This window comes from Schistocerca serialis, chromosome 2, assembly GCF_023864345.2.
Source record: "Schistocerca serialis cubense isolate TAMUIC-IGC-003099 chromosome 2, iqSchSeri2.2, whole genome shotgun sequence".
Taxonomy (NCBI): Eukaryota; Metazoa; Arthropoda; class Insecta; order Orthoptera; family Acrididae; genus Schistocerca; species Schistocerca serialis.
In genome coordinates, this window is record NC_064639.1 from 544700372 (window position 1) to 544717202 (window position 16831).

The following is a 16831-nucleotide window of genomic DNA, read 5'->3' on the forward strand; positions in this document are numbered from 1 at the left end:
GCGTGTTTCGTGACGGGTTCGTTTAGTCGGCACCACAGAGCTACGGAGATACTCAGCAAAATCCAGTGGTAGACGTTACAAGAGAGGCGTCTTGCATCAAGCAGAGGTTTACTATTGAGATTTCTAGAGATCATTTTCCGCCAAGAGGCAGTCAACATAATACTTCGTCCCCTGTTCATCTCGCGAAACGACCACGACGAGAAAATTCTAGAAATTAAAGCTAATATTGTGGCTTAGCGACAATCAGTCTTCTTCCCATGTGCCATTTGCGAGTGGAACAGGGTTGGGGTAATCAGCTAGAGGTACCAAGAGAACCCCTGCCACACACCTTTAGGTGGCTTGCGGAGTATTGACGTAAATGTAGATGTAGAATTTAAGGCCTGTGCTGTGAAAGAAGAGCGCTGACAGTTAAAAACGGTTTGGCGCGGCTGCTTCCCGTATCTTGAAAGACCAAGCAAGTGACGCAATTTTAAAAACGTCTCCATGACACCTTTAGCGTTACAGATGCTAACCATGGAAAACATATATACACTATGTGATCAAAAGAATCCGGACACCTGGCTGAAAATGACTTACAAGTTCGTGGAGCCCTACATCGGTAATGCTGGAATTCAATATGGTGTTGGCCCTCCCTTAGCCTTGATAACAGCTTCCACTCTCGAGGCCGGCCGAAGTGGCCGTGCGGTTCTGGGCTCTGCAGTCTGGAACCGCGAGACCGCTACGGTCGCAGGTTCGAATCCTGCCTCGGGCATGGATGTGTGTGATGTCCTTAGGTTAGTTAGGTTTAACTAGTTCTAAGTTCTAGGGCACTAATGACCTCAGAAGTTGAGTCCCATAGTGCTCAGAGCCATTTGAACCATTTGAACCACTCTCGAGGAATACGTTCAATTAGATGCTGGAAGGGCTCTTGGGGAATGGTAGCCCATTCTTCACGGAGTGTTGCACTGAGGAAAGGCATCGATGTCAGTCGCTGAGGCCTGGCACGAAGTCGGCGTTCCAAAACATCAAAAAGGTGTTCTATAGCATGCAGGTCAAGGACAGGGATTTGTCATGTAACCACTCGTGTTAAAAGATGCAATCGCCATTCCCGAATTGCTCTTCAACAGTGGGAAGCAAGAAGGTGCTTAAAACATCAATGTAGGCCTGTGTTGTGACAGTGCTCTGCATGAAAAACACGACCGCACCATAACACCGGCCGGCCAGTGTGGTCGAGCGGTTCTAGGCGCTTCAGTCTGGGACCGCGCGACCGCTACGGTTGCAGGTTCGAATCCTGCCTCGGGCATGGATGTGTGTGATGTCCTTAGGTTGGTTAGGTGTAAGTAGTTCTAAGTTCTAGGGGACTGATAACCTCAGATGTTAAGTCCCATAGTGCTCAGAGCCATATGAACCATTTGAACAATAACACCACTGCGTCTGAATTTTACTGTTGGCACTACACACGCTGGCAGATGAAGTTCACCGGGCATTCGCCATACCCACACCATGCCATCGGATCGCCACACTGTGTGCCGTGATTCGTCACTCCAGACAACGTTTTCCCACTGTTCAATCGCCCAATGTTTACGCTCCTTCCACCAAGCGAGGCGTCGTTCGGCATTTACCGGCCTGATGTGTGGCTTACGAGCAGCCGCTCGGCCATGAAATCCATGTTTTCTCACCTCCCGCCTAACTGTTATAGTACTTGCAGTGGATCCTGATGCAGTTTGAAATTCCTGGTGTGGAAATCTCGCTTACAGACATATGACACAAGTGATACCCAATGAACTGACCACGTTCGAAGTCCGTGAGTTCCGCGGAACGCCCCATTCTGCTCTATCACGATGTCTTCTAGAGTACTTGGCAGTAGGTGGTAGCACAATGAACCTAATACGAAAAACATATGTTTTTTTTTTTTTGGGGGGGGGGGGGGTCCAGATACTTATGATCACGTAGTGTACATGTGATGTCCTTAGGTTAGTTAGGTTTAAGTAGTTCTAAGTCTTGGGGACTGATGACCTCAGATGTTAAGTCCCATAGGGCTTAGAGCCATTTGAACCATTTGTACATTGCTCCCATGTAATTTCATAAGCACTTAAAGAGTGAGATTAAATATACCAATAGAAACATATTAATACTCTGATATGTTGTGAATTCCAGTTTTGGTTTTTCTGTGCAAAAATACGTTTTGTTATGAAAATCATAGTAAAACGTTTGGTCAGAGACCTTTGCTAAAGGGGCCAAACGGAAAAAAGGAAGCGTTCTCGGATTTGCCTAAGGCTACTTAGTAAGAGGAAGCGCAGCTTTGCGTGGCTTGTTCGCAACTACATAATGGAAACGCCGCACATGCAGAGGAGAATACACAATAAAATAAAAATAAAAACAGGGAAAACTGAAGGCTGCTATCTCATTGTGTCGCATCTCGCGTAACACCAATTTCCGTACAATTTCCTTTGCAAAATGTACGAAGGACCGTTATTCAGATAGTATTTATTACTGTTAGAAAGAAAAGAATATTATCACGTTTCGGTATTTCAGTTTGACCACTTCAAAACATATAACTCACGAATGTGAGCGAAATGACTTTACACCTTTGATTCCTAACCCAAATACGCAAGCAGGTGTGTTGTAGAGTTCTTTTCAGCCAAATCTCAGAAAGCTGAGTGATGAAAATATTGATGGATATAAGTTTCCGAACTGGAAATTTTTTGGCGGAAGAGATTCCCAGTTCCATCATTTGCCAGTTAACCGAGAAAACCTCCCTGAAACCGAGCGAGGGGGGCGCAGTGATTAGCACATTGGACTCGCATTCGGGAGGACGACGGTTCAAACCCGCGTCCAGCCATCCTGATTTAGGTTTTCCGTCTCGTTTGAGCAGTCGTTGACTAGACGTTGATCACTAACCTTCCTTTCTCCTCCAAATGGAGGTCAACTATTTGGACAGTGTGATCTGTCACTGGTTTATCATAACAGCAGAGTCTAATTTCAGTGAAAATTGAAGACATTTTGATGTGAATGGAAGTCCATTGGCATGACAGGGATCCTGAGGATGAATACGTCTTATTGTTTCAGATGGTGGCTCCAGTTACATTCTGCTTTAATGATTTTGTCAAACGCCTCATCTTATTACATGATCTTATTACACCATCTGAGAGTTTACTAGTGTCGCTTTATCATTAGTGGGACCCCATTTTCATAAAAAATCTACAAAAGGGAACACCTAGCATCCTGATTTAGATTTCCCTTGATTACTCTAAAACACCTATGATAATTGCCCGAACGTTTCTGTTGGAAATGATCTACGTCTATATCTACACTTCCCAAACTACAGTACGTGGCAAAGAATACGGCCCACTGTACCACTTATTAGGGTTTCTTACCATTCCGTTCCCATATGGAGAGTGAAAAGAACGTTTAAATAATTCTCTGGGTGCTGTAATTTGTATAACCTTGTCTTCGCGATCACTACGGGATCCAGACATAAGAAACTGTAATATACTTCTATATTTCTCACTTAAAGTTTGTTTTTTAAATGTTGTAAGTAGACTCTTGAGGGACAATTGACGACTATCTGAAAGTGGCTTCCAGTTCAGGTTTCTCAGTATCTCTGTGACGCTTTCCCAAAGATTAAACAAACCTGGGATGATACGAATATGTACTGTTCTCCTTCGTATACATTCAATATTCCTTCATACCCGTTTTTGATACATGTCCAACATAGTCAAAATTTGCCTCGCCGATTGGTCTTTCACTTTTTCCTACAATGGTTTTGCTTTATTAAATCGCGGGTTTGTCTCTGCAATGTTTCGTCAGTTGCTGCTGGGGTCAGCTTCGATCAAATGAGCCAGACATTTTGAGCTCTCTTTTACTGTGTCCACTGGAGGACGTTCTCACCTTTCAGGGCTACGAAGGCCCTTAGCCAATAGGAAACATTCGCGGGTGTCGAACCACGAGATGACATACTTCGAATGGGATTACGCCATTCTATTTTTTGCTGTTTTGGTCTGTTCTGCCCTGTTCTACGTTCTCCTTAGTCTGGTCTGTTATGGGGTCGACGCGAGCTCGTTCGGAGTGCTCGAATGTTGGAGGTTCTACATGCGACCCTTACAATAACTTGCCGTAGTGACTAATAGGTGACGTATACGTTGTTTCAGTCATGCGTTCAAAATAATCGCGCATTTATCTTGCGATCATTCCGGGTACTGAGCTTGCAGTGAAATGGTATCCTTGCACTTGGCTCATAGAGTGCTCGCTTTTAGAGGAATGAAAGCTGATTAAAGGAACGAGTAATTTCATTTCAGTCCATTGTATTGTAGATTCAGACTTACTATTGTCTACTGAATTATAAATGGTTTATCTTGTTGGGAGTTTTCTAGAGTTTCATATCGCATTATTCAGACTGAGAACACATATGGTCTATGTGATTTCTCTACTTTATCTCGAGAACAACATACACACTATGCCGCGCGGTCCGAGGCGTCTTATCACGGCCCTCGCGGTTCCCTCCGTCGGAGGTTCGAGTCCTCCCTTGGGCATGGGTGTGTGTGTTGTCCTTAGCGTAAGTTAGATTAAGTAGTGTGAGCAAGATTAGGGACCGACGACCTCAGCAGCTTGGTCCCGTAAGATCTTACCACAAATTTGCAAAAATACACACTGCTTACAACATTGCTCTGAATTATTTCGCTCCACAGAAGTTCATGCCTTTATCATCGCACGTAAAATAGTGCCACGCTGTCGTGTCTCCATCTTGTGATAACCAGTTGCTCGGATGGAGAAAGGTTGGTGATCGAGTGGAATGCTGGAATTCTAGTGACTTCGGAAAAACATGCATTATGTTCTTGTATAACAGTGAGATATTATAACGTGTAACACGAGATAGTGAGGGGTTCCATATTCTCAATAGCTCATGCAGATTTTGGTCTTAATTTACTTCAGGATCTCAATGGCTTAGTTAAATATTTGACTACTTATTCTTCCGAGAGTAAATTAAATCGTTACATGTACGAAGAAACAGCCTCACTGCACTACTTACGGGTATAACGTCAGAGTATACACATCATCTAATTTTTTGCACAGGTTTTCGGTGAGTGATTACCTATTACTTGGTGTTAGCTACCAAGCTATGCATGTCATGATCACTGCGCTTACATTAAATGAGTGTGTGTTTCTGTATCTTCTTCATTAGTCACTCATGGTCAGACTGCGGTTTCAACTGAATACAAGGGCATAAACATTGAAATAATACACTATTTCTTAACAGATAAGGGCTTTAGTTGACTGCTCATGTTAATAGCTCATTCTTCCAACACCTATATTCTACGAGGGCTTTTCAAGCAATCTCCTTTGTAGACTGATTGCCTTTTCCCAGTATCCGACCACTGAATCCCGGTCTACCACATAATTTACCTACGTCTGAGCCTATGCTTTCATTCTGTTTCACACCCCTACATATTGTTGAACCCAGGTATTGTATGAGTTGATTGATTCCAGTTGTGGTTCAGGGATGCTGTAGTCGTACACCACGTCCTTTTCGTTTAGTAAAGTGCACCGTTTTACATTCTTAACATTTTTATTTTTTTATTTAATTTTTAAATATTTATAGTGAGTTGCCAATCCTTACTTCTACTTGTTACACTCCATCTAATATAATACGCTGCTTGCTTAATTTAATTCCTTATATAATATCATAAAAATCGTTGGTTTCGTACAGATTCAAATGTCTTTCGGTGCTTTGATCGAGAGCCTTCATGATGTCATGTGAAAAAAGAGTAAGTTGTGTTTGAAATGGCCGATATTTTTGGATTCCATACTGTTTGGCGAGGAGGAAGTCAATTTGTTCGCATACCTCAATACATTCGAGCCCAGAATTTGATCTGAAATTAAGTAAAGGACATGACTGAGCCATGTGGCTCGATTAGCGATATTCCCGCCACCGGTATGGGTCATCTTTCCTGTGGTGCTCGCAGAGCGCGCGATGGCGCCGCGTACTGGGCCGATCGGGGAGCGAGGCGTATGCTCCAGAAGTAGCCAAGATTTTTGCTTTGGCACGCCTAGCAGCAACGTCGTTTGGGAAGTCTGGCGGACAGAACAGGCGCCGTGCGAGGCAGCAGAAACAGCACATCTAAAAGGGACTGTTTACCCGGGTGACGGTGCCGTAGCAAATATCGCCGGCGTGGAAGCAGTCACGTTAGTGGGATGCCGTTGGTGTATTTCACTTCCTGCATATCTTCTGGCACCGGGATCTGCGGCGGCTGGCTTCGTCGAACAAGCAAGAGGGTAAGGACCTTGCTTCTGCTGTAAATTGCCGCGCGGGATTAGCCGAGCGGACGCCGGCATGGTAGCTCAGCGTGTTCGGTCAGAGGGTTAGCAGCCCTCTGTAGTAAAAAAACTGAGTTAATGGATCAATGACGAACTGCGACGTCCGCCCCGGGCAGATACAACGAACAAAAACGAACAAAATGAATTTAAAAAAAAAAAGAAAAAAAAGCTGTCTAGGCGCTGCTGTCATGGACTGTGCGTCTGATCTCGGCGGAGGTTCGAGTCCTCCCTCGGGCATGGGTGTGTGTGTTTGTCCTTAGGATAATTTAGGTTAAGTAGTGTGTAAGCTTAGGGACTGATGACCTTAGCAGGTAAGTCCCATAAGATGTCACACACATTTGAACACTTTTTTTCGTGCTGTAAATTGTAGCCGGAATCGACTACTGGGTTCTGTGCTGTAGACTTCATTTTATTGGCCGGCCGTTGCTACTGCCACTGAGTCTGTCCTCGAATATGTTAATTTCAACTTGCTTAGCACGCAAGGTTGTAGTGAGAGCTATCTGTGATGTGATGATTAACATTTTCTAGGGCCTGGAGTGCTGATACATTCTGTTTGTAGATTGCTACCCTCAGTGTTATCCGCCATTGAAAACAGTTTGGCTGGTCTTTGTCTAAGTTCCGCCTGGTTATTGTACCTATATCACACGACGGAGTTAACCTGGCCAATTGCTACAGATACATATGGATAAAATTTTCCCTGGATATATTTTGCTGCGAATTGCAATAACATTACTGTTAGGTTTCTATCTGAAGTGATGGAGTGCCTGAGAGACACGTGTCTAATTCTAAATGAGCAGTTTCATAAATTCTTACAAGTTACTGAGAGACCAGTTGTTATTCTGTGTTTAAGTAGTTTGAAACTGATCTGATTTCTTGTTGCCTGTACTCTCAATTACTTTGGTAATACCAACCACTGCAGTAACGAAAGACTACATTTCCCCGTTAAATTTTAGTAAATTGTTCTTCAGGTTGATCATAGTTTTTGAGTAAATAATTTTTAATTCATTTCATTAAATGTGAATAGGCCATAAGTCCCGTGGTTTATGAATGTCTAAATTTTGAAGTAACTTGCTCTCACCTAAATGGTAATTTTAAAAATGTGTTGATGGTTTTATTTGTTGTTTGTCTTGTTTAAATGTGCCAAATAAATGTTCATCAAAACTGTGGATGGTGATTGCCCGATGTGTCACTTGGTCCAGTCCTACCACCCGACAGCCTATTGCGCTGAGCTTGCGTCGTTGTGTAAAAGGTTGAATTCCATACTGTGCTGACACACCAATGACCTATTTCATTTCCCATCCTAGTCTGATACGAGCCGGTGCTTTATATCTACATCTACATACATACTCCGCAAGCCACCTGACGGTGCGTAGAGGAGGGTAGCCTGAGTACCTCTATCGGTTATCCCTTCTATTCCAGTCTCGTATTGTTCGTAGAAAGAAGGATTGTCGGTATGCTTCTGTGTGGGCTTTAATCTCTCTGATTTTATCCTCATGGTCTCTTCGCGAGCTATACGTTGGAGGGAGCAATATACTGCTTTACTCCTCGATGAATGTATGTTCTCGAAACTTCAACAAAAGCCCGTACCGAGCTACTGAGCGCCTCTCTTGCAGAGTCTTCCAATGGAGTTTATCATCTCCGTAACGCTTTCGCGATTACTAAACGATCCTGTAACGAAGCGCGCTGCTCTCCGTTGGATCTTCTCTATCTCTTCTATCAACCCTATCTGGTACGGATCCCATACCGGTGAGCAGTATTCAAGCAGTGGCCGAACAAGTGTCCTGTAACCTACTTCATTGTTTTCGGGTTGCATTTCCTTAGGATTCTTCCAATGAATCTCAGTCTGGCATCTGCTTTACCGACGATCAACTTTATATGATCATTCCATTTTAAATCACTCTTAATGCGTACTCCCATATAATTTATGGAATTAACTGCGTCCAGTTGCTGGCCTGCTATTTTGTAGCTGAATGATAAGGGATCTATCTTTTTATGTATTCGCAGCACATTACACTTGTCTACATTGAGATTCAATTGCCATTCCCTGCACCATGCGTCAATTCACTGCAGATCCTCCTGCATTTCAGTACAATTTTCCATTGTTACAACCTCTCGATACACCACAGCACCATCTGCAAAAAGCCTCAGTGAACTTCCGATGTCATTCACAAGGTCATTTATGTATATTGTAAATAGCAACGGTCCTACGACACTACTCTGCGGCACACCTGAAATCACTCTTACTTCGGAAGACTTCTCTCCATTGAGAATGACATGCTGCGTTCTGTTATCTAGGAACTCTTCAATCCAATCACGCAATTGGTCTAATAGTCCATATGCTCTTACTTTGTTCATTAAACGACTGTGGGGAACTGTATCGAACGCCTTGCGGAAGTCAAGAAACACGGCATCTACCTGGGAACCCGTGTCTATGGCCCTCTGAGTCTCGTGGACGAATAGCGCGAGCTGGGTTTCACACGACCGTCTTTTTCGAAACCCATGCTGATTCCTACAGAGTAGATTTCTAGTCTCCAGAAAAGTCATTATACTCGAACATAATACGTGTTCCAAATATCAAGTGAGCACGTCGTCGACGGGGCACCACACACTACGCAGACTTTTTGTGTGACAGGAGAAGCGCCGGATGCGCCCGCGTCGTGACATATGTGTGCGGTCGCGGCAGCGCGGCCTGCCGTGGGGAAGGGAAGGGCCCGCGCTGTGCCACCAACTGGCGTCCACAACGAGAGCAGAGCAAACAACGCAAATCCGGCCGCGCCGCAGACGCGACACTGGCCGAGGATCTGTGCCAACAACGACAGGGGTCGCCACTATAAATGTCAACACCCTCACTGACATCTCACTGAACTGAAGGCATTCATAAAGGAAAAGGCTACCCCAGGACGACAGCAGAGTCACAGAGAACCGGCTCAGTGGGAGGAGGACTGCGGAGGAACAATTACGGCCATTCGTCTCAATCGATCGATTTACGGAAACAGTGATGACTTCTGTCCTCACATTCCACATTGTTTACTACACTACTGACTATTACAATTGCTACTCCACGAATATGACGTGCTACAGACGCGAAATTTAACCGACAGGAAGAAGATGCTGTGATATGCAAATGATAAGCTTTTCAGAGCATTCACACAAGGTTGGCGCCGGTGGCGACACCTACAACGTGCTGACATGAGGATAGTTTCCAACCGATTTCTCATACACAAACAACAGTTGACCGGCGTTGCCTGGTGAAACGTTGTTGTGATGCCTCGTGTAAGGAGGAGAAATGCGTACCATAACGTTTCCGACTTTGATAAAGGTCCGATTGTAGCCTGTCGCGATTGAGGTTTATCGTATCGCGACATTGCTGCTCGCGTTGGTCGAGATACAGTGACTGTTAGCAGATATGGAATCGGTGAGTCCAGGAGGGTAGTACTGAACGCCGTGTTGGATCCCAACGGCCACGTATCACTAGCAGTCGAGATGACAGGCATCTTATCCGCATGGCTGTAACGGATCGTGCAGCCACGTCTCGATCCCTGAGTCAACAGATGGGGACGTTTGCAAGACAACTACCATCTGCACGAACAGTTCGACGAAGTTCGCAGTGCCATGGACTATCAGCTCCGAGACGGTGGCTGCGGTTACCCTTGACGCTGCATCACAGACAGGAGCGCCTGCGATGGTGTACTCAACGACGAACCTGGGTGCACGAATGGCAAAACGTCATTTTTTCGGATGAATCTAGGTTCTGTTTACGACATCATGATGGTCGCATCCGTGTTTGGCGACATCGCGGTGAACGCACATTGTACTCGTGTATTCGTAATCGCCATACTGGCGTATCACTCGGCGTGATGGTATGGGCTGCCATTGGTTACACGTCTCGGTCACCTCTTGTTCGCACTGACGGCACTTTGAACAGTGGACGTTACATTTCAGATGTATTACGAGCCGTGGCTCTACTCTTCATTCGATGCCTGCGAAACCCTACATTTCAGCAGGATAATGCACGACCGCATTTTGCAGATCCTGTACGGGCTTTTCTGGATACAGAAAATGTTCGACTGCTGCCCTGGCCGGCACATTCTCCAGATCTCTCACCAATTGAGAATGTCTGGTCAATGATGGCCGAGCAACAGGCACGTCACAGTACGCCAGTCACTACTCTTGATGAACTGTGGTATCGTGTTTAAGCTGCATGGGCAGCTGTACCTGTACACGCCATCTGAGCTCTGTTTGACCCAATGCCGAGGCGTATCAAGACTGTTATTACGGCCAGAGGTGGTTGTTCTGGGTACTGATTTCTCAGGATCTATGCACCCAAATTGCATGAAAATGTAATCGCATGTCAGTTCTAGTATAATATATTTGTCCAATGAATACCCGTTTATCATCTGCATTTCCTCTTGGTGTAGCAATTTTAATGGCCAGTAGAGTATTTTATATGCTTATGGTTCAATTTGAGTGCATACTGAATATCAATAACCGTAAGAACTGCGGAACGGTAATAGCGCCTTAAGCTCGCTCACTTCGTGAAGAACCACCCAAGGAGGCAGACATTTGTTTTTAGTCTCTCTCTAGCTGAGAACATATGATCATTATGGGCAGGGTCTCCAACCAGCTCAGGATTTTGACGACCTTATGTCCAGTTGGACAGAATTTCGCACGATATCTCTCAGAAGGGCATCCAGCAACTCTATCAATCAATGCCAAGCCGAATGATTGCTCTCGTAAGGGCCACAGATGGACCAACGTTTTATTGCTGTGCTCAATTTGTGAAGCTCATTCTCTTGGATAAGTTAGCAAATTTTTGTGAAATTGTATTCATCTCTTTGTCTGCACAGGTACAGCACATCAACCGATTTCCGTCCCATTCGACGAATAAGTCCTTCGTGGTGAGTCGTTGTCGTTTTCTTTTTCTCGTGTATATCGCATACTTAAGCCATATAAGCTTGATTTACAATCGAGAGCGCTGCATGCTTGAGTGATGCAAGTCGACTCATCGGGCTGACAGAATAACCTAAAGTTATGGTAAGGCATCTACGGTCTCTTTCTTTCCTCAGCCCTACCGTTTCGTCGATGTACAGTGATGAGACAAAACATTATCATCACCTGCTTAATAGCCGGTTAGTCTACCTTTGGAACGCCATACACCAGCGACTCTGTGAGGTATGGTTTCGACAAGTCCTTGCTATGTTTCCGAATGTATGTGGCACCGTGTTCTTACGCTTAGGTCGTGCAGTTCCCGCATTTTATCTTCCGGCTGCTTGTGGATGCAGAGCGGGAGCTCGATTGAGTTCCAAATGTTTCCATCAGGTTGAGTTAAGGCATACTTGGTGACCAAGAAGTCAAATTGACTTCACTATTATCCTCCTCAGACCATTGTAACACGTTTCTGGCTTTGTACCTGGACAGTTATCCAGTTGGAGTATGCCAGCGCTGTTTGGGTGGACATCAGCAAGAAAGGATGTGATGGTCCGCAATAATATACAAGTAGTCCACAGCTGTTCAGTGCACTGGATTACTGTTACAGGAACCATGGAAAGCTGTGCGAATAACATACTACCACCCCCAGCGACCTGCATCCCTGGTGAGGTACATGTTTCAAGCAGCCATGTGCCTGGATAACGGCGTAAACTGACACGACCATAGACGTAGTGTGACAAGAAACATGTTCCGTCCGTTTAGGCGATTAGTTTCCATTGATTCACGACCCCATCTCGATAATCCCGTACCAACTGCATTTATAATTGATGATATCGTTGGTTCAGCATGGAAATACGTAGACAATGTCTGCAAACATAGCATGTTTTCGAAATATACGTTGATTCCAACAATAGCTGGATGGTCGTTGGTGCATATAGGCGTGCTGGAATACATCTTCCCAATGCATCCCACACGTGCCGGATGGGGTTTAAGTCGAGAGAACAGGCCGGCCAGTACACTGCCGTCGTCATGATCACACACCCTATTGAGAATCATATTACTGTCTTCTGAAACTTCCGAGGGGTCCATCACAAATCACATTGAGTTCAGTGTATTTATTTTCTTTGAATAAAAGTGTCATTTCTGTTAGTGTCATGGCGAATTTCTTTCAGTTATTCTCTGAACTGTATTGTAGCAGTTCTTTCTAAGTGTGACACAGATTCAATCGAGCTATGATAATCGGTAGTGACACATCACGTGGAAGTTACTTTCGTCCTCAAGTCTTACACACCAGTGTACTTTCCTTACCACCTTACGTACCATAACGCTACCAGGCCTCATTCAGTATCAAAGTGGACGTTTCCGCTCATGACTGTAGGTTAAATTACTTCCAGACACAGCCCGGTGACGATCCTTGAGAGTTGTCAAGTGTTAATATAATTCGTATTCAGGGACTTGCTTTTGGTTCAATCCGTATCACTCCTCGGGCCGGAAGAAAGTGACGGATTTAAATGGTAACATACACATCTTGGTCTCCAAACCAACCGTATTACCATTTATTTCCAAAGATGGTAGCAGATTCCCTGAGAGGCTTTCTGTCTCAAGTGGTAAACTGACGGATCTGCGAGTAGTATGCGAGGCGTTGCAAACTTGGTACTCCCTTTTTGAATCTGGACTTTAATAAGAATGGCAAGGAACCGTTAATCAGAACACAGGAAGAAGTTGTGATCTAAATGACAATAGATTTATTCATCTTTAACATCACAAAACTACAAAAATGACTAAAGAAACGTCACACAAACATTTTTATTTGACAAACGCTTTCACTAACCTGGGGTCTATGGTGTACAAAATGATCAGCTGGAGATCGACACATAACCCTAACCGGAACACTAATCGCTTTATCTGACTTCAGACACGTGAATCCAGGTTACGGCGCAAAAACTACGGCACCATCGAGCATTTATACTCTACTATTCCAAAAAAAGAAAAATATGGTTAGAAAGAATGGGCCCTGAGAAACACATATTGGAGCCCTACGCCGTAGCAGCGAATACTTTACCCTCCTGCTGTTCAGGGCGTCATACCACGATGCATTCGGCGACTGAAATAATGGATGGCCGCAATCTGTTGTTAATAACGCGCGCCCGAAAAATGCAAGTACGCGGTCTCTCTTTCGGCTAGTTCGGAACGCAGGTACTTCCCTATGAGCTTCTGAAATCCCGGTGGATTCCAGTGCGCAGGTGGACCCGTTTTCTCGTCTGCCGAAACAATCAGACTCCGTCCCACGACTGTGCGTGACGGAATATGTCAAATGTTTAGACGGCTGACTCAAGACAAATAAGTACACCCACGCATCACTCGTTGTGTGCTTGATGCTAGAAGCAGTACCTCCGACGGTTCAGAAGATCACTGGCACAGGCTCTAAGTGGCACACTAGCAAAGGACACAAGTCTCACCGTTTAGGCAGAGACCTGCAGTTCTTTACTAGCGAAGCGCCAGTACAAGAGTGACCTTCTGTTTCTGTCCGCTTTCCTCCTCAGCTTGGTAGCAAAAGCCCATTTACATCTTAGACTTCCCCCACTTTAGCACAAGCTGTAGCGCAGCATTCGAAGCTCTGAAAGCGCCCCTTGCTCTGCATACACCGATCTGACCAACCCGAGACTTTAAATGTAATTGGGAGAAAAGAAAAAAGAGATTCAGCTTCGCGGTCTCTTTGCCACGCGTTTACGCTGTGTCTTTTGCTAACAACATGATCAGGATGAAACCACACCCCTCCATAAAAAGCTTGTTATCTCCCTTGTTGCGTCCATTTCGAAGTTTCCAACTCGCTGAAAGCCTTGTGCTTTCACAACTATGCTTTCTTACAGAGTCTGGACATCTGGGCGCCAGTGACCTGTCCCACAAAAATTCGCAGAATGCTCACAGTTGTCTCGTCAGCTTCCTGCTTAACAAGGTCCCATCCTCTGCTTTATTGCCGGCCTACAATTCGCTAGTCCGTCTACCTGGACACGGATGCCAACTGACCGCCGCCAACCAACATGTCTGCACAATGAGACTGCTGAACTCGGCCGTCCAGAAATGTTACCATCCAGGTTCCCCAGAAAAAACGCGCTCCCCTCTGCCCACAGTAGCTGTGCTTTTACTGCAGTCGTTTAAATAGCTTACTGCTATTCCTTCACTAGCACACAAGCAAGAGCATTGACTACTGCCCACCATTTCATCGTGATGTATGAAGTCGAATCGTAATAAAATCGTCTTTCCTAAGAACCTGAAGTGGCTTGACACCGAATCGGAAGTGAGAGTGCCCTTCAATCTCTCAGCGGAACAAATGGGGCCGCAAATGGCAACTCAGGTAAAATCTTTACAACCTTCCACAATGTAAAAAAAAAATACTACTCATCCATAACACTGTAGCAGTAATTGTGCTGCATCCTGTATACAAGGGAATGCACAATCTGAGAGGAAACTCACAGCACTTTAAAACACAATAATTTTTTTGCATAGTTAATTGCGCATCCTTAATGTAACTGTAATGTAATTTCTGTTATATGTACATTTTATTAGTTCATTAACGTTGTCATACAATTAAATGTTAGTGATCTAATTCAAACGAACAAATTTTTAAAAAATTGTAATCTTAATGTAGTAAAAGCTCTGACCTAGTCAAGGATGTTGGCTTCTGTATAGAGTCAAAGAACTCATTTGAAGTAAGGAGTATTGTCACTGGGCGCGTAAGCATGCAGTCGGGCAGAAGTAGTCGGCGGAGAGAGTTGCTGGTGACAAGCAGTCAGGTGTAGACGTGGTGCGCAGCAATGTAAGGAATAAACCGCAAGATTTTTGATGTAGCCAGGCATTTTGTGTGGTTGTAAATGGGTACGGTACATAGTCATCAAGAGGAATTAATATTTAAGAAGAGTACTGTAGGCTGAAACTTGTTATGTGGTGCGACGATAAAGAAGAGCCTGTTACCATACGTCGTTGACAGCTAATGCCTTACATCGCACCACCAAAGACTCATCAAAGCAAGAGCCGATCAGTTTCATCTTTATATTGCACAAGGCTACCCAGCTGTTCTTTCTTAACAAACTTTACCTCAATAATTTACCTAATAATGTCCTATCCTATTCCCAATATTGACTCTGAGAATACGACCAGTGAAAGAATAGTAAAATACTAAAAGTGATGAGTTTATTTAGTTTCGATAGCTGAGATAAAGAAGTGCAATTTACAAAACTGAGAACTATCCAAAATTATTTAACAGCGGTGAACTTCAGTGCTTGGTAGAACAACTAGTTAAATAATAATGGCTAACAGTAAAAAAATAAAACCATAATTTAAATGAACGTTGACTAAATATTACTACAGAACAATATTTTTCACGTTTTTGTATGCATTGAAAACTTTGCTCACACTTGAAAATTACGTAACAGTGTAGTGCAAAATTACTTATTCTTCGCTAAATGGAACACTATAAACTTTCCAGAAATAAGTCACTTTAAAAAGAAAGTAAGTTTCACGAACATTTCCATTTCTAAAGACAGTAACAGTTAGCATTACAATGAGTAACGCAAAGCTATGAAATACAACTGTTTTGCAGACAATTAACTTTTATGTGCATGTGATCTGTACTAATTATTTTGCTGGTTTTTTGATTAACTTTAACTCATGGTATTAACTGTTTTTTACATCTGAGGTCAAGTTAGTGCCTTTGGTGCCATTCTCGCCTTATTACAATTCAATGATTCATTCGTAATAACAGTTCATAAACAATTAATAATTATACAGTAATTTTTGCTCACACAGTGAACTGGCGACCGTTCTTAAGTAATTTTCCATCTAAAATTATAACCGATTCAGTTTATGTACTCTAAATTTCACTGACTATTTCTTATTGTTATCTTTTTTGTCAATATTTCTTTCGATATTTATAGAGCAAAAACAGTCGCGCGATAATGATTCGGTTATACTTTATCTTCATTTATCCAGATATTCGTTATCTTCGGAACAGATGCCTTTGCTAAAAACAGGGAATATTAGGTGCACGTTTCATTTAAAAATCCTAACTAACCGGATGTGTAGATCCTTTACAACTTATCGGAGTCATCTGCGGAACATTTTAACTTCAGGAAACCAGGGGTCTCTAATACTTTCTTAAACATATAATTTGACAGTGATGTGGAGAAAGTTACGGCGAAACTGATGACAATTCAGTAAACAACGAAGCAGTGAATTTGTGAACAAAATCCATGGAGTTGTGGTACCGTGAAACTCGCTACCAACGGAGTGCAGATGCCAAACTGCGCAAAAAATCAACAAGTACTGCACAAGAAAGACAACAACGCGAACAAACAAATTTTATATTAATTGCAATAAATAAAAATAAACGTTCTATAGGTTAATTACTGTATTTTGCAAATGCAAAGAGAGTTCTTTATTACAGTTGGAAAATGCGGAAATTAACCTGTGCAACTTGTATACCTGCAGCAGAGGAAAAAAGGCCGAAAAGCAAAGAAGACAACATGTAAGAAAAAGTGTGTGGCTGATGATGTAGCACAACGAAAAATGTATTGGTAGATATCAAATTGTGGATTGCTCAAATTGGAAT